The following is an 18,124-nucleotide window of genomic DNA, read 5'->3' on the forward strand; positions in this document are numbered from 1 at the left end:
TTGCATGCTGGGCAAGCACTATGCTGCTCTCCCGAGCCAGCACCCCAACCCTGCCAGTGCTTGCTTTCCCTCATTCGGGGACCATTCGGACATCAGTTGTGCGAGTCTGTGCTGTTAGCTTCATTCACACACTCCGAGACTTCACACGACCCCAATCTCCCTTGTTTCCACTAACGTTTGGCAGTACCCCTGTGTACATCCCCAAGAGACATTTCTAGGAGGTGAAGAAAAGTAAAGACACTGCTAGTAGTTGCTCTTCCAACTTTCTGTAACAGTCCTCAAGCCACCATAGAGGTGTGCCCTCAGCTGTGAGAGAATACAGAACGCAGTGCCCTTAGATTGTACCCTCCTGCCAGGTGGTGGTGGCGGCGCATACCTTTATTCCCAGCACCCAGGAGTCAGAGGCAGGTGGATCCCTGTGAATTTGAGGCCAGCCTGGTCTACAATTCGAGTCCAGGACAGGCAAGGCTACACAGAGAAACCCTGTTTCAAAAAACCAAAAAAAAAAAAAAAAAAAAAAAAAAAAAGAAAGAAAGAAAAAAGGAAAAACCAAATAAATAAATAAGATTGTACTCTCCTGCCTCACTGTGGAAGTTGGGTCACGTGGTCTGAGTACAAAAACTAAATGCCTTGAGGAAATTCTGTAAACCGAGTCTGACTATGGGTGTACTCACATCCTACCTGCAGCTTGGAGCTGTGTGGAGACTAGTGAGCAAGCACCGTATGCATAGGCAGTGACCTAGTTCGCGGTTGCTGGTTACTTTGTGATTACTGCCTTTGCAGAGCCAGAAACTCCACTGACCAGGTTACAAGCTTTATCAATTCTCTTCACATTGAAAGGCAGATTTTGCAAATATGAGGCTTAAGGTGCTGAACAGTCAAATAACTTATGCAGCTGGAGTGTGAATGCCATCTCCTTTGACTGTATTTCCAAGCCTTCCTTACAGAATTCCTGTCATCGTTTGACCTGGCTGTGCTGTTACTTCTTACAGCTCTCCCTAAAGTCATTAACTTGCTGCAAATAATCTTGAAGTTTGATGGTTTATTAATACAGTATGCTGACTCTGATCCCTTAAGACCAAGAGACCCTGAGGTGGGGAAGACAGAGGCCACTGTTCAAGCCAGGCTGCTTTCCTCTCTCATGAAGCTGAGGGCTGACCTTGGCCACTCAGTACCTGGGGCACCTGGAGCCTCTGGGTCACTCTTATTTCTGCTTTTCACACAGAGAGATGTTGAGTGCACAGACATCACTCATAGTTTATTCTCATAGACCCCGTTATTTAGACCTGGCTTCCCTTAAGTAATGAAGGGGGAAGAAAGCCTCCCCATACTCTAAATATCACCTGTCCTTCAACAGTGACCTTCGTATCTAAAGGCCATTTGCTCAGTGTATGTACTCTGTGAGGTAATCCTGGTCTCTGGGGACAGCAGAAAGGCAGGGAAAAGAAGGATACCTCTGCAAGCAGAGGGGTGGTAGGGAGGAGGTACCATGCACCCCACACTCAGAAGAAGCTGGCTGTAGGGAAAGCCAACCCCTTGACTCCTGAGTCTCCAGCCACATGGAACAGACCAATGTTTTTGTAAGACCTCAGCTCAGGAGTCTGCAGACCTGCATTCTCACTTCAGTTTGGTCAGAAGCAGGATCTGGGTAAGTGTTGTTCCCGAGAGCCCCAATCTGTGCCCTGTGGCTGGTGGTAGCAATTCTTGGATTGTCTCTTTTGTGAACGTGGCCGGCTCTTCACATGGCATCGGGGCTTGTGAAACTGTTGCTAAAAGTCCTTTGCTTTCTCTAGCCCCGCCTCCTCCACCCATATGACAGCTATGTTCTACTGCTGGGACCAGACTATCAGACAGATACACCACGAGAAAGGAAGGCTGGGCTGCAGCCTTCTACTCTGTGTTGGCAGAGCATTGTGGTGGCAGGAGCCTGTAGCGTGGGAGCCTGTTCACATCATGACTAACAGAAAACAAAGGCCAACATAAGAGTAAACAGCAGGTGTCAATTTTAAAGTCTGTGACTTCCTCCAGCTGGGCCCTACTTCCTAAAGGTCCCACAGCCTCCTAAAGTATAAGGTAGGGAAGGGAGAGGGGGAGGCGGAGAGGGAGGGAGAAGGAGATGGGTGGGAGGGGGAATATGAAGAAGTGGTGAAAAAAGAAACATAGAAGACAAAACCCTGAATCCCTTACTTGGTGCCCCTAGAGCCTGCTGCATGCTGGCATCCTCCAGTGTCCACACGTCTCTAGAAGTCAGAACCATCTTCACTTGCACTGACCTGAGATTCCCCAGCCTAGCTTGCTCTATTGCCCTAAAACAGTTCTGCAATTATTGTCAAGGGACAGCTCAAGACCAACTGAAAATCCAGTGAGAAAGATTTTCTTCAAGTAAGTTATGGTAACTGGTTTTGGGATAAGCCAAGATGAAAAAAGAATCCACCGCAAGGTTGCCAGCAGCATTCTGTTACTGGCCCTTGTGTTTCCTCCAGCCTCTGCTCTTCCTGCACTCACAGGCCAGTGTTCGCACCTCCATCGCTCCTGTCTCAGGCCCATTGCCTTCAGGCATGGAGGGCTCCCCGCCAGGTTCACACAGCTTCTAGCCAGCATTCAGATGGTTCTCAGAGATGCTGTCATCTCTATTCTCATGCCACCACACCTGTCCCCCACTTCCTTCATGTGCTTTCCACTTCAGTTTACGACTATTTAATTATGATTATTTAATAACATTTTTCAAGCACCCTTCATACAAGTAGGTAAAGCCTTCCGTGTTTGTTCATCTTATCCCATTGAAATAGCACACTGCTCGACAAGTAGAACACAGTAAATATTTTCTGAGGGAAAGAGTTAGCTAAGGGGGCGGGAAGCCCTTGGGTGGATGTGACACTAAGCACATGTGCTTGCACTCGATAGTAATTGCAGAGACTGAGTTCCATCAGTCGCCGTTCCTCCCCATCTCTCCCTACAGCATAGGGACTCAGTGTGCTTGGCGTCCATCCTCGTGGCCCCACAACAGGTAAGCAATGCTGTGCACACAGCATTGACACGGTTGCTAAGCTGTGCAGCCTCCCATGTGCCTTGCACTGTTTGTTTGGTCTTATTTTAATTAATTTATTTACATCTGACCACAGTTACCCCTCCCTTCCCTTCTCCCAGCTCCCCTTCGTTCCACAGTGTTCACTCCTTCTCCCTTTCTCTTCAGAAAAGGGGAGTCCTCCCATGGATATATGATATAGATATTAATATCCCATATATATGTATATATGTATATTTACATATCACCACACATAAGTTTGTTTAACTTATGATTTAACTTACTGATTAAGAACCAAGTGTCCTAACGAAACTGCTTTACATAGTCTAGGAATGTTATTAATTTTTCAATTGAATAATTGAGTTTATTAAAATAGACGACAATTTGAATATTATTTATTAGACTGCTGCTTTGAACTGTTACCATTAAAAGGTCATTTAAATGGTGAGAATGTACTGCTTCAAAAGCACCACATCGTAAAATTTTAATAGTTGGATAGCATGTGCTTTTCATTCAATTATTGCACAAATGAATTATGTATAAGGAGATACCTGGTGCTTATTTCCTTATTTACATGTATGAGTAGGTCTGTTATACCCATGGCGTGTTTGCTGGGGCAGCAGCTGTCCCCCTACATAAGAGGATGTCTGAAGCTGAATTAGAGGAACCTGGGGAATCTGAGCGACATCCTGGGACTTGGCACGTGGCCTCAGTGACACATGGTGCCTAGAACTCCTGCTAATGTGAAGCTGAAGACCTCAAAGCCAATACTGTCTCAGGTCAGTCTCCAAGTGCCCTCCCCAGTCATGTGGAGACGCGTGGCCTCCTGCTGTGCTCCCTGTGTCTGTGCCCTCCAGTGCCCACAATATCTCGCCAGTAACCAGACCTTGGTCTGTGTGCCTTTTGGCATCTGGGATGCATCCCAAAGCTGCGAGAGCAGCAAATAGAAGGATTCTTCCAGCAGCCAATCTCCTGTTGGCTGTCCTGTTCTCTGAAAACAAGGTTTCCCTACATAGATGAGGGGGTGGGGGTGGGAAGTGGGGAGGGTTGGGGGGCTGGGGAGATGGAGGGGGCTGCCAGAAACTATTCCCTCCATGGCAGGCTTTGCCTGGAAGTAAATCTACCCTCACCAGACAGTCCCTCCCACTCTGGCTCTAGCCCTAAGGCACCACACTCCTCCCAGCCCTCCACTGAAGTCCTAGCAACTGAGAAATGCACACCTGGGATATGGGTGTGTCAGTTTACCACACCTGTCACCTGTGCCTGGGAAGCCTTTGGCTATCTCTGTGATACCCTATCTAGTCTGACTTCACTGATAGTTAGCTTGTCATCAATTTCATAACAGCCTAGCTTTTATGACAAATGAGGTCACATGACCTCTGTAATACATATATTAATATTCATATGGGAGAGCTTAGGAAATACTAATATATAAAAAAGTGACACATTGTAGTGTCATTCCTCTATTTCCCCCTCAGAATATGTGCTCCACATAGAGGCAGGGCTTCTTAGAGCTCTTGTCACGTTTGCTTTCATTCCTACCCAGCTCTTCAGATGTGCCTGGCTTCAGCTTCCATCTTTTGTCACATCTGGTGAGGAACCACTGATGAGATGTTTCCCATAATGTGTACCAAGAAATGCGGAGTGAACATAGTAAAAACGCCTGACTCATGCTAAAAATCTCACACTACCCATGATCCTTTGCTACTCTCTTTCCCTTCCTACAGCCTGAGGCTGAGAGCTAAACCTTCAGTGGAGAACAGTTCTACTTCTGCTCTTCAAAGGACCATTCTTTTCTCTCTTTTTAAATATTTTATTAATTTATTCATATTACATCTCAGTTGTTATCCCATCCCTTGTATCCTCCCATTCCTCCCTCCCTCCCATTCTCTCCTTACTCACCTCCCCTATGACTGTGACTGAGGGGGACCTCTTCTCCCTGAATATGCTCATAGGGTATCAAGTCTCTTCTTGGTAGCCTGCTGTCCTTCCTCTGAGTGCCACCAGGCCTCTCCATCCAGGGGACGTGGTCAAATATGGGGCACCAGAGTTTGTGTGAAAGTCAGTTCCCACTCTCCACTCAACAAGGAATTCCCGAAATTTGTGGACAAATGGATTGAACTAGAAATGATCATAATGAGTGAGTTAACCCAGAAGCAGAAAGAGTCAAATGGTATACACTCACTTATATCTGGACACTAGCCCAAGGGGCATGTCCCATGAAAGTCTTCACTTTACCAGGAAAGTGGGACAGAGGGGAAGACATCCTATTGGGACTCTAGGTGAGAGAAGCATGGGAGAATGGGGAAATAGAAGGATCCAGAGGGTCCTAGAAACCTACAAGAAGAACATTATGATAGGCAGATCTGGGCCCAGGGGTCCTGCTCAAACTATAGCACCAGCCAAGGACAATACCTGCAGTAAACTTCGAACCCCTACCCAGATCTAGCCATTGGACAGGACCATTCTTTTCAACACTCCATAGGAAACTGGATCCATGGGGTATGTGCTGAGTGGCTTATATAGTTTCTTTCAGGGCTGCAGGCCCCTCGTGGATGTTAGCCCTCTCTCATTTGTGGAATTTCTAATCTGGGTCCTGCTGTAAGGGTTCACAGGGTGTATCAGCATCCCAAATTAGTCCACTTAAAATAGGGAGCAGTGGGGAGTATGACCCCCCCTGAGGGGGGTATGTGTAAGGAGACTGGACTCCCTTTAGAAAACAAGACTCAGCCTGAGGGACATTGAGTACACTAGGAGGCCTCTGTGCTGGTTTGGAGGCAGGAGGTTTCCCTGTGGTAAAGGGGAAGCAAGCCCCTACAGCCAGCAAGATGGCAGGAAAGACCTCCTTTCTGTAGCCATCAGGACCAGATTTCATCACATTTAATTTCCAGGTGAGAGCACAGCCTGGAGAATGCTTGGCTTTGAGAGAACTTGGGCCTCATGGAACAAGCACAGGCTTGAACCACTGCCACACAGAGCTGTGAGCTGATCAATGGATGTGGCTTCAGGCAGCCAAAAGTGTGGTAATAGCCACACCACAATTGAAAACCTGTAAATGATGCTGAGGCTAGTAGTGAAGATGTGACTCTCCTGGGTTCTCGGTGGCTGTGTGGGCACTGTGCCTGTCAGTATTCAGGTGCAGGGACAAGTGTCTACACCGAGGTTTTTTTGAAGGAGCTGTTTTTAAGGAAAACAGCATTTTCTGTCAGGTTATTCAGATAAACTTGCAAATCTTTTCACACACCCCCTAAAGCACTGAACAGAGGGAGCGCCCTGGGGCTGCAGGGCTTCTGTTCTCAGTTCCTCAGAGTACCTGTCTGCTGTCCTTGGTGCTGAGCTCCAGTGGGTAATAAACCCTTTGTCCAGGAGCCTGTGGTCTCAACATCCAAAGCTGGATTTCCACAGGGGAAGCCCATATGCATGCCCAAAGCCTATGGCTCTGAAACAGAGGGAAAGTGGTGTCTCTGTTCTCATTCCCAGATGCAGGGCTCCATCTGTCTGTCCTTCCAAACTTGGCAGCTGGTGAGAGGATTCAGAGAGAAAATGGGCTCTGGAAATGAAATCACTGTCAATATTTCATCACCTTCTGGTGCTTCGGTACACAGGCCTATCCACTGAGCATAGATACCAAAGTTTACTCTTTTCAATCCGTCTTTAACTATTGGTTTTTAGATCTTTCTGTTAGTAACTGGTTGGTCTGACATAGATTCAGAAAGCCAATGATGGCATTTGGGGCATCTTGGCCATTAACTTGCTCCGCTGGACAGACAGTCGTCCAGTAATGAGAACCCAGACCACTGTGGTGAATTCTCTTCAGAGTTTCACAAGCATTAATCACTGCTATTTCTTGTCTTTGCCAGAGCCTTTAGAAGATGCCAGAGCAGAAACATGGTAAAACTTATACTTATAAAGTATAAAATGCAAGCATAAGAGAAGTGGCGTTATTTAAGACACTGGGGGAAAGACACAATTACAACACTCTGTCTTTGTAAGAGATAACATCCATCTGTGGATGAAATACAAAGGCATGCCACTCTCACAGAAGGGGATGCACATTAGTTATCTTATTTTCCTGTAAAAACTATCTTTACTGTTAGATCGCGGCTTGATTCATTTCAGTCAGGTGCTTTGGGCTTATCTACCACAATAATAGGAAGTTTCCATTAGACTATAAGTGGGTGTGTCCACTCCTTACCTCTCCCTGTCAACAGTGCTTTCAAGTGGATGTTTACTAAATGTCACTCATGTGTGAACATTCTACGTTCCAACATCACAGTAATTCCTCATGACTCGTCAACAGAAGAGAGTGGTGTTTTGGATGCTTGTCCTGTATAGGGAAGGGCTGTCCCTTGGATAGGTAAGGACACAACTCAGGCTGGTGTGTTACAGGGGTCTGTAGGACAGGACTTGAGAGAGAAGGACTCTCATTATAGTCCCTCCTGTGTTAGAGAAATTGGGATCATCAAATACACTTGAGCTGTGTGAGAACATGCCAGCTAACTGATGAATGTTTACTGGTCCCACTGACTTGGTTTAAACAGAATTGCACATTGGTGGGTCACAAAAATGAGTACTTTACAGAATTCATGGCCAAATAATGAAATCAAATGGGACAGCATGGTATATTTAAAGGTTTTAGTGTTTTCAACTCTAGCCGATTAATTTTCACATATATGAGGTTGTACAGCTTAACTCAACCTGTACCAGATGTGAATTCTAGACTATTAAAGTATAGTGGATATAAACATGTTTTTGTTTTGATCCAAAGTGTGGGATGTAAAACAGACTTTTGAGAGTTTGTGTGATGTTTATCCCCTGGAAACAGACTTGTGAGAGGGCACATCATGTTTGTCCAATAGAATGAGAACTGCCTCTTGTGGAGGCATGGTCTTTGCCAGTTGCAAAACATCCTGAATGCACTATGGGAAAGTATAAATAGTCCAAATAACAAAGATCAAGGGTTTTGCATTGCTGCACATTGCTTGGCTGTTCATCGCTTCGCTCTGAGATGCTCCTTTCTAGTGCACAAAGGGAAGAGATGAACAAAGCCACAGCGTTTATGAGCAGCTGTCTGTTCTCGCCACTGACCAAAGGGAGCATCACAGGAGAGCATCACAGGAGAGCACCACAGGAGCAGGCCTGACTCCTCCATGCTGTGGACAGATGAAGATTAACAGTGACATAGAGGACAGAGCCAGTTTTGTTATTGTTATTTAGCTTGGTGTGTGTGTGTGTGCGTGTGCGTGTGTGTACATATGATGCATGTGTATGCATCCAATTTTCTCTAAGCACCGTGTACCTTTCCTTTTGATACAGGGTCTCTCATTGGCCTAGAATTCTGTGAATAAAACTGGGCTATCTGTCCAACAAGCTTCAAGTGACCTGCCTACTTCTCCTTCTCAGCTCCCCATTGCTGGGATTACAATCACACTCCACATTAGAGGGCTTTTTTCCCCCCCATGGGCTCCAGGGAACAGAAGTAGGTCCTTGCCACTGTGAAGCAAGCACGTTACCCACTGAGTCATCTTCACAGCCCTAAAGCTGGTCTATGAACCTCCAGGAAGACTGCTCCCAAAGCTGCTTTCTGAGGATGCTTCATTGGGTTGTCTTTTCTTCCTGCCTTGTTTCCCTCTCAGTCATGTGTGTCCTGTGCCTGAGGTGCTGATGCTCTTGGTCTTCTGCATCCAGGAAGACTGTTGCTATGGGATCTCCTTCCTGCTTCCTGTACTGGGGAACCTGTCCCATGCTGCTCCTGGGGAAGGTAAACTGTAGGTTCCCTTTAAGAAGGCTTGCTGTTGAACTGGGAACTTTCTCTCAAAGAAAACAGAAAAAGTCACACATAAGGTGATCCTGAGATTTGCAGCAAATAGTGTAATGACTTGACAATTATAAATTAAGTAAACTTTAAAACCACTTTCAAAAGTAAAATTATGTTAAAACTTTAAAGTGATATTCATAGGCATTCAAACTAAGCAAACATTCTTTTAATAAATATTTGAAATGTAACATTCTTCTCTGGGTACTCAGATATCAGGGTTACAGAATAAAGTCTGCTAAATAGAGGATATTTTTAGTTCTTTTATTTTAAAATGACAAAAATTATCATTATGTTCAAAGGTAGATCTTTTTGATTCCCTAAATGCTAGATATTCTAAAAATACTGTCTTTTATAAGACAGAATGCATAAAATCCTTTGGAATATGATCAAAATTGGATGCCAAAAGTCATTGACTTTCTCTAAGTCACCCTATTCTACTAAATAACACAGATGTGAGCATTACACTGTTGAGATACTCCAAAATACGATTTTAACTTAATCAAAAATTAAATTTTATAAAGTCAGAAGATGCTTCATTTTACTGCATTGAAGGAATGTCTCCTCTTTATCTGTTGTATTCTCAATAATTACCATTGTAAGAGTTATTTTCATTATTGAAATTATTTTTTAAAGCTTGCATTTACTATTTGTGGTGTGCGAGCACACATATGTGCATGCATGCAGGCTGCAACCCAGGTGTGGAGGTCAGAGGACAGCTTGTTGGTTGTCTCTTTTCACCTTTGTATGGGATCTGTGGGCCAAACTCAGAATGCCAGGCTTTCACAACCAGCACTTGTACCTTCCGAGCTGTCATGTCAGCCCTCAAATCCATTAATCGGAATGTTTGCACTGGAGGACATTTGAACCCTAACCTTTAAGCAATTTTTGGCTCATGCAGACAATTACTATTAATTATAGATACCTTTTGTGCAGTAGCCCAGCTCATTCTTCCCATGGACTCGGAACTTGGTGTCTTTGATTAACCTCTTCTGCCCTCACAGCCTGCCGCTGCTTCTGTAGCTACAAAGATGTACAAAGTACATTAATAAGTACAAAGATGATGAGTACGTGCTTAATAATTCCACAATAATTCCACCATGCTTAGTAATTCCAAAGCTATCAAAACATCACACAGTGTTCCACTGTTACATACTATTACTTTCTAGTAAAAAATAAGAATTTTACAACAACTGGGACCTCATTTTGAAAAAGAATACAGTCAAAGTTTTGAGGATGCATTTACTAACCCAAGCTTATGACTGAGGTGGAGCCTGAAGCTGAGTTATATCGGAGGGTCCCAAGTAAAGCAGTCCCAAGAGGAGAGACAGATTTTTCTCTGAGAACAGATGTCAGCATCAAGTGTTTCTTACAAAATCTTGTCCTGTCCTCTGTAGGCATAAGATTACTGTGCAATTTAAATGTTCATTTCTGCACACCCCTCATGTCTGGTTGCAAGCTTTGTTCTGAGAATTGACTGTCTAAATGTTGTGTAAACTCTACTCCCCAATTGTCCCCCTGATATGTCAATAAAGCAGCTCACAGCCAGTCAATGGCCAGGGGAGAGAATAGAGGTGGACTTCCTGCCAGCCAGGGGAGGAGGAGTTAGGAGATGAAGCCGGGCGTTCATCTAGGGAATTCAGCCGGGGTAGAGTCCAAGAAAGATCAGGAGGAAGGAGCTGGAGCTGAGGAAAGCTATAACATGCAAGCATCACTGGGATGTTTGCTGGGAGCAAGACAAAATAATATAGAGAGTTAAGAACAGACTGAAACTGCTCAAGATTGTGTTGTGAAGCCCTCTGTTATAAAAAGAGTCTCAATTATTTGTGTGATGGCCAGGTTAAGAAATAAGCTAATAGAAACAGACACTGTTTTATAAAAATAGCTTCAACAGTCCTCTCCCCCTTTCCTTCCCTCTCCTCCTATCCTCTCCTTCCTCTTCCTCTCTTCCTCTTCCTCTCTTCCTCCCCCTCATTCCAAGCCCACCTCCCTCCCCCATCTCCCCTCTCCTTGTTTTCGATCTGTTTCTCTCTGTGTCTTTTTCACACAACATAGACTTGAAATACTTTTGTGCAACATAATAGTTGTTTTTATTATAGCTTCATCATGGTATAATTTACATATCATTAAACTTAGCTACTATAATCACATGACACAATCACTTTTGCAAATTTATTGAGTGTAAAAGATAGTGCCATGACTATCTTTTGACCACTGCAGAGAATTCCTGCAACCAATAGTCAGTTCTTTCTGCCTCCTGCAGTCTGGGTCTCCACTGATCTGTTTTCTGTGCTACAGAATTCTCTCCCTCCCCCCTTTTATTTGTGAAGGAAATTGGTGAGTACTGCATCCATGTTATTCCCACCACTCTCTCCTCCCTGAAACTCCTCCCATCACTACCACTCTCTTCCTCAAAAATTCATGATCTTTTCTTTATTATTGACACATATATATTTGTACACATATACAGGTATAGAATATAGATATAGGTATAGATGCACACTCGTATATTCAACCTCCTAAGTCTGTTAAGCATTGTCCACATGTGCCTATGTACAGGTTGACTGCTTGGGATGGAACAACTTGTGGGAGCTCATCCTGGAGGAGACGGACTCTCCCTCCCATCAGTCGCTGACCACGTGTAGCTCTTCATCTAGGGGAGAACAATATGGAATTTCCCTCTGCCTTTGTTGGCATATCAACTGATATTGTCATTAGGCCGGTCTTGTTCAAGCAGCCAAATTGTTGAAATTCTATTGTGCTTTTTTTTTTTTTTTTTTTTTTTTTTTTTTTTTTTTTTTTTTGCCATGCCGAGGAGACACTATCCAGGACCAGGTGTATTCCCCCACCAATACATTAGAGAGAGTTTCCCATGCTCGGCATTGAGCTTTTTCTTAGGTAATGCATGCTTCCTTAGGGAAGCACTATCATTCCATGTGGAGCAACTCTATTAAAATATATATGAACACATACACTCATATATGTAAATAAATATGTACATACATATATATTACATACAGTTGAAAGATAATGTTTCCATGGGGCCTTTTCAAATATCCTTAATGTTATTTACCTCGCCTTTCTTCTTCTCCCCAGCTGTATTACCTTTCTTTCCCCGCCTAATAAACTGCCCTCATTTTCCCATCACCCACTTGGTAGCACCCGCCTCCTATTAGCATCCTTACTAGAGCTCCTTTCTCTCTCCTCTGCATGGTTCATTTTTGCTTTCCTGGATTCTTCCAGTATTTAAGGTTATGTGGAGCTAGGAATCGCAAATGTGAGAATCCACAGTATTTGTCTTTCTGGGTCTTGGTTACCTCACTCAATATAATATTTTCCAGACCAACCAATTAACCTGCAAATTTCATAATTTTTCAAATTTCATAACTCATAATAGCAAATAATTTACCACTGTACATCTGTGTCACTATTTAGTTACTCACTCATCATTCAAAAGACATTTAGGTTGTTTCTATTTCCTAGCTGTTGTGAGCAGAATGACAATGACTATGGCTAAACAAATACATATGGAGTAGGATGTCTAGACCTCTGGATATGTACCAAGGAATGGCATGGCTGGGTCACAGTGGAAGGCCTCCTCTTAGCTCTTGGGAATTCTCTACACCAACTTGCGTAGTGGTTTCACCAGTTTAAAACTTCACCATCATGAAATGAAGATTCCCCTCTCCCTACATCCTTTTTTTTTTTTTTAATCTTAGTTGTTTTAGTTGATGAAATCTCAAAGTCATTTTAATTTTCATTTCACTAGTTGCTAAGGATGGTGAACATTTTAAAAAAGTATTTCTTAGCTATTTTAGATCTTCTTGGGAGACTTATCTCTTCAGATCCATTGCCGTTTTGGAATGCGCCATCTCTTAGCTGTTTGTTTTTGGGCTCTTCATGTATTTGAGATACTATCCTCTGCTAAGTGTGTAGCCGGCCAAGGTTCCTTCCCACTCCACGGGTTGCTTCTTCACTCAATCGGTGCCTTTGCTGTACTGAAGTATTTATCATATTGTTGCTTTATGAGCCCCATTTATCAATTGTTGGCTTTAACCAAGCAAATGGTGCCCTATTCAGAAAGTTTTTTTTCCTACATCTATATCATGTAGGGAAGTGTCTATGCTTCTTCTAGAAGTTTCAACATTTTGGGTTTCGTGTTGAGGCCCTTAATCATTTGAAGTTAGTTTTTGTGTTTCTTCTACATGTGAACATCCAAATTTCCCCAGCACTGCTTGTTGAAAATGGCATCTTTTACTCCAGTGTATATATATTTTTAAGATTTATTTGTTATGTATACAGTATGCATCAGATCACATTATAGATGGTTGTGAGCCACCATGTGGTTGCTGGGAATTGAACTCAGGACCTCCAGAAGATCAGTCAGTGCTCTTAACCGCTGAGCCATCTCTCTAGCCCCCTCCAGTGTATATTTTTGACATCCTTGTCAAATATAAGAAGGCTGCAAATGTGTAGAATAATATCTGGGCCTTTTATTTTATTCCATTAATCTTCATGCCCGTTTTCATGCCAGTACCATGCCGGTCTTATGACTACAGCTCTATAATAGACCTTGAAATCTGGCTTGGTAATCCTTCTAGCATTGTTCTTTTTTTTTTTTTTTTTTTTTTCTTAGAATATTTAAGCTATCTGTAGTCTTTTGTGGTTCCACATGAATTTCATGATTTTTTTTTTCCTGTTTCTGTGTTGGATTTCATGGGGATTTGAACAGAATTGCAATAAGTCTGTAAATTGCTTTTGGAAGGACATTCATCTTCACGATGTTAAATCTACTCATCCACAAGCACGAGGAGCTATTTTTCCTCCTGGTGTCTTCCTCAGTCTATTTCTTTACAGATTTAAAGATTTATTGTCAAGGTCTTTCACTTCTCTGGTTGTTTATTCTGATATTTTCTTTATGAGGATATTGTAACCGTCAATATGTCTATGATCCCCTTTCAGCATGCATCTGCATGATACCTATAGATAAGAAAATTTTGGCTTCTGTGTTTCCAGTTCAGATACCTCTTTTCTTTTTTCTCGGCTAATTGCATTGTTCTGGAATTACTGTGTTGAATTTGAGTGGCAAAAGCAGCATTCCTTTCTTGTTCTGAATCTTAAGGGGAAAGCTTTCCATTTTTCCATCAGTGTGACATGAGCTGTGAATTCTAGAGAAGAGGTTTACAGCAACAAACACATATTGAAAGGCAGAAAGTACCCATATAAACACCACAGTACTGAATTTCAAGAAATTAGAAAAAGAGCAAACAAAACCTCAAACTGGTGGCAATAAATAAATAAATAAACAGAATAGAGACTAGAAAGTAAAAAGAGCACTGCAGTGAAAACTCGATGTTTGAAGAGATAATCAGAAAAGACAATGCATTTACCTGGAACAAGAAGAAAAGAAAGAAGATGCAAATAGAACCAGAGATGGAGAGAGAGACAGCACAACTGTTACCACAGAAATATAAAGATAACAGGACAGTCTTCAAAACAACTAGCACACACCAGCAGATTTGACAATCTAAAAGAAATAGGTTGCTGGATTCATGCCATCTGCAGCACAAAAAATAGAAAATCTAAAGTTGGTAGTGAACATTGAATCAACCATTGTGTTGGTTACTTTTTGTCGACTTGACGCAAGCTGTGTTATCTGGGAAGAGCTAAGGAAGTGCCTCATTCAGACTTGTGTATCAGCGTGGCTGTGCGGCCATTCTCTGGATTAATGATTGATGGGGAAGGTTCTAACTTAGTAGGAGAGGGGCTACCCTTGGCCTGGTGGTCCTTGGTTGTATAGGAAAGCAGGCTGAGCATGCAATGGGAAAGTGAGGTAGCAAGCACTCCTCCACTGCCGCCTCTGCTTCAGTCTTTGCCCCCAGGCTCCTGTCCTGAGCTCCTTCGGTAATTGACTGTGATTGGGACATGTAGGTCAAAGCAATTTTTCCCTCATACAAGCCACATTTGGCCCTGGTGTCTGTCACAGCAACAGAACCCAGACCCAGGACCCAAGTGGCTTCACAGTCAAACTTCATCAAACACTAAGTACTAATTCTCCTGAAACTATTCAAAATGGAAGAGTCCTTCCAAACTCATTGTAACCATCAGTACTGATAACAACATAAGGCAAGGACACCGGAGTACAAAAGGATGGAAGGAGGATAAAACAATGAACCAATGTCCCCAATGAACTCCGATACAATATTCCTAGGTAAAATACTGGGGAAAACCTCAGTGTCATGTCAAAAAGGTCATTCTTCACAGTTGAACACTTCGGGCAGTGTATAGTCTCAAAATAGCACCATGGTTCTCCCCAAACATGGATAAACATGAAACACCATATTAATAGTATCAAGAGAAAACACCCACAATGTGATTTTTTTTTTCTGAGACAGGGTTTCTCTGTGTAGCCCTGGCTGACCTTGAACTCAGAGATTTGCCTGCCTCTGCCTCCAGAGTGTTGGGATTAAAGATGTGTGCCACCACTGCCTAGCTTAAAATAAAATTTAAAAGACTCTATGGCCTATAAGAAAATATATGTGAGCCATACTTCTGATAAAAGATTTAAGTGGGAGTTGGTGATGGCTCAGTGGTTAAGAGTGCACACTGCTCTCTCAAAGGACCCAAGTTCAGCTCCCACACCCACATCCAGCAGCACACAACTGGCTGAAACCCCAGTTCTAAGAGCTGTGACCCCCTCTGCTGAACTCTGAGGGCGCCTCAGTATGTGTGGTACACATGCACTCACACAAACATGTCGGGTCCCAGCCCTCGGGGAAAAATCGAATCAGGGTTCACCTGAAAGAGGGAGTGGGGATTGGAAGTAGGCTACAGAGACGCGAGAAATAACGAATCAAGTCAGGAAATTTCTGATCAAGATTCACTTTATTGCTGACTAGGAACATATATAGGGCACGTTCAGTAGGATCTATTCTTATCTCACTCACCCTAGCCCCTGGGCAAGAATGCAATAGCCTAAATCGCTCCCTGTAGAACTTCCTAGTTCTCTGAGTAGTTCCTTGTAAGAACTTCCTAGATCCTCTGGGTGGTTCCAAGTTGAGACTTCTCTACTTCTTTCAAAGGTAAATAGTCCAGGGACAGCCTAGAACACAAGACCTCGTGGTGAGGTAAAGGTCACAGCATACAGCCGAAGCACAGGATTTCTGACATGGCAGAATTTGTCATGGATCCCCACACAAACACACATACAAATCCTGAATTCCAGGATAACCAGGGCTACATCGTGAGACCCTGTCTTAAACAAAAATGACATAATAACAGGTATTTGTTCTTGATACTGTTAATATGATATGTCATGTTTATCCATGTTTGGGGGTGGGGAGCCACAATGCTATTTTGAGACTACACACCAACTGTGTAGAATAATCTTTTCAACATTTAAAAATGTTTATTGTATTTTCTATGCGTGGGTTTTGGGGGTTTAAATAAAAATAGCCCCCACAGGCTCATATATTTGAATTATTAGGGAGTGGCACTACTTGTTGGAGTCAGTGTGGCCTTGTTGGAGGAAGTGTGTCACTGAGGGATGGGATTTGAGCTTTTCAAGAGCTCAAGCCATGTCTGGTGTCTCTCTTCCTGCTGTCTGCGGATCTGGATGGAGAGCTCCCAGCTCCTTCTCCAGTATGTCTGTCTATACACCATCATACTTCCTCCCATGATGACAACAGACCAAACCTCTGAACGCTAAGCAAGCTCCATTTAAAGGCTTTCTTTTATAACTGTTGCCATGGTCATCGTGTCTCTTCATGGTAATAAACAGTGACTAAGACAGTGAGTAATTTGCCTGTATGTAAGTAAGTATGTATGTGTGTACATCAAGTGCATGCCTGGAGTCCACAGAGATTAAAAAAAAAAAAAGGATATCTAATCCCCTGGAACTGGAATTACAGATAGTTGTGAGTTGCCATGTGGGTATTGGGAATCGAATTCAGGTTCGCTGGAAGATCAGCCAATGCTCTTAATGAGACATCTGTCCAGTCCCAATAAATAAATGTTTTTGAAAGATTTAAGTGCAGACTATTTAGACTGCTTGCAAGTCAACAAGAACAGCAAATAGGCCAGTTTAAAATGGGAAAGGCTTTGAGCAGCAGCTGGCTAAAGGAGGCATATGAATGGCCAACGGAAGTTGCTAAGAATCATTAATCATGGAGTGGGTAAAACTAAAGCCACTCCCACTGAGGATAGCGATAATAAAAATTATAAAATATTGGCTCATATGCAAGCAGAGTGCAGCTTTACACATTGCTAGCAGTGTAAGATGGGATAGCCACTTTGAAGAATTCTTAAAATGGTGAAATAAATCCCTACAAGCTCTTATGGTTATATATCTAGGAGTCAAATCAAGAAATAAAACTACATGCACTCAAAAAGACTTGATGGTGAGTATTCACCAGAAGCACTGCCCAGGATCTCAAACTGGAACCAATCTAAGTGTCTACCAACAGGTGAATCCAGAGTTTGCTGCATGCACAAGGCAGGATTCCGTTCAGTAATAAAACAACACATTACTGATGGGGACCCACGTGGGCAGATTTCCAGTACAGGCCAAGTGGAGGCACAAAGAATCCTTACTAAGTGTGAACTTAGAGAGCTAGAAAGTAACCTGTATTCATCAGAGTTGCTATTGCTGTGATGGAACAAGGTGACTGAAAGAAAATTGGGGAGGAAAGGATTTATTTTGCTAACACTTAACATAACTGTTCATCATTAGAAGAAGTAAGAACAGGAACTCAGGGAGCTGATGCAGACGCCATGGAGGTGTGCTGCTTACTGGCTTGTTCCTTATATCTTGTTCAGCCTGATTTTTTTCATTTTGTTTGTTTTTACTTAAATGTTTATACACTTTACATACTGATTATAGCCCCTTTCTTCCTCTCCTCCCAGTCCCAGCCCCTCCCTCTTCCCCATCCTCTCTCCCCTAGTTCTCAGATAAGAGGAGACCCCCCACCCCCAGCAATCCACACCAGCATATCAAGTCACATTAGTATTGAGCGAATTCGTTGGAGCATCATTTCCAGCCTTCTGGCCCACTATAACTGGCTGACATATTTGTGAGGCATGAACTGTTGAGGACTTACCTACCCTGTCTTGGCAGAGTTTGGCCGTTGACTCTGCCTGCTTCTTGTTGGTTACAGAATCCCTGTTATTAGATGCCATTCTTCATATGGCATGAATGAAGATTTACACATGTCATTTTTTCTGCTCATACAAAGAGCAGAAAACCAGTCTTAATTGTCCTGTGCATCATGTGCACCTTATACATT

This window comes from Acomys russatus, chromosome 10, assembly GCF_903995435.1.
Source record: "Acomys russatus chromosome 10, mAcoRus1.1, whole genome shotgun sequence".
Lineage (NCBI taxonomy): Eukaryota > Metazoa > Chordata > Mammalia > Rodentia > Muridae > Acomys > Acomys russatus.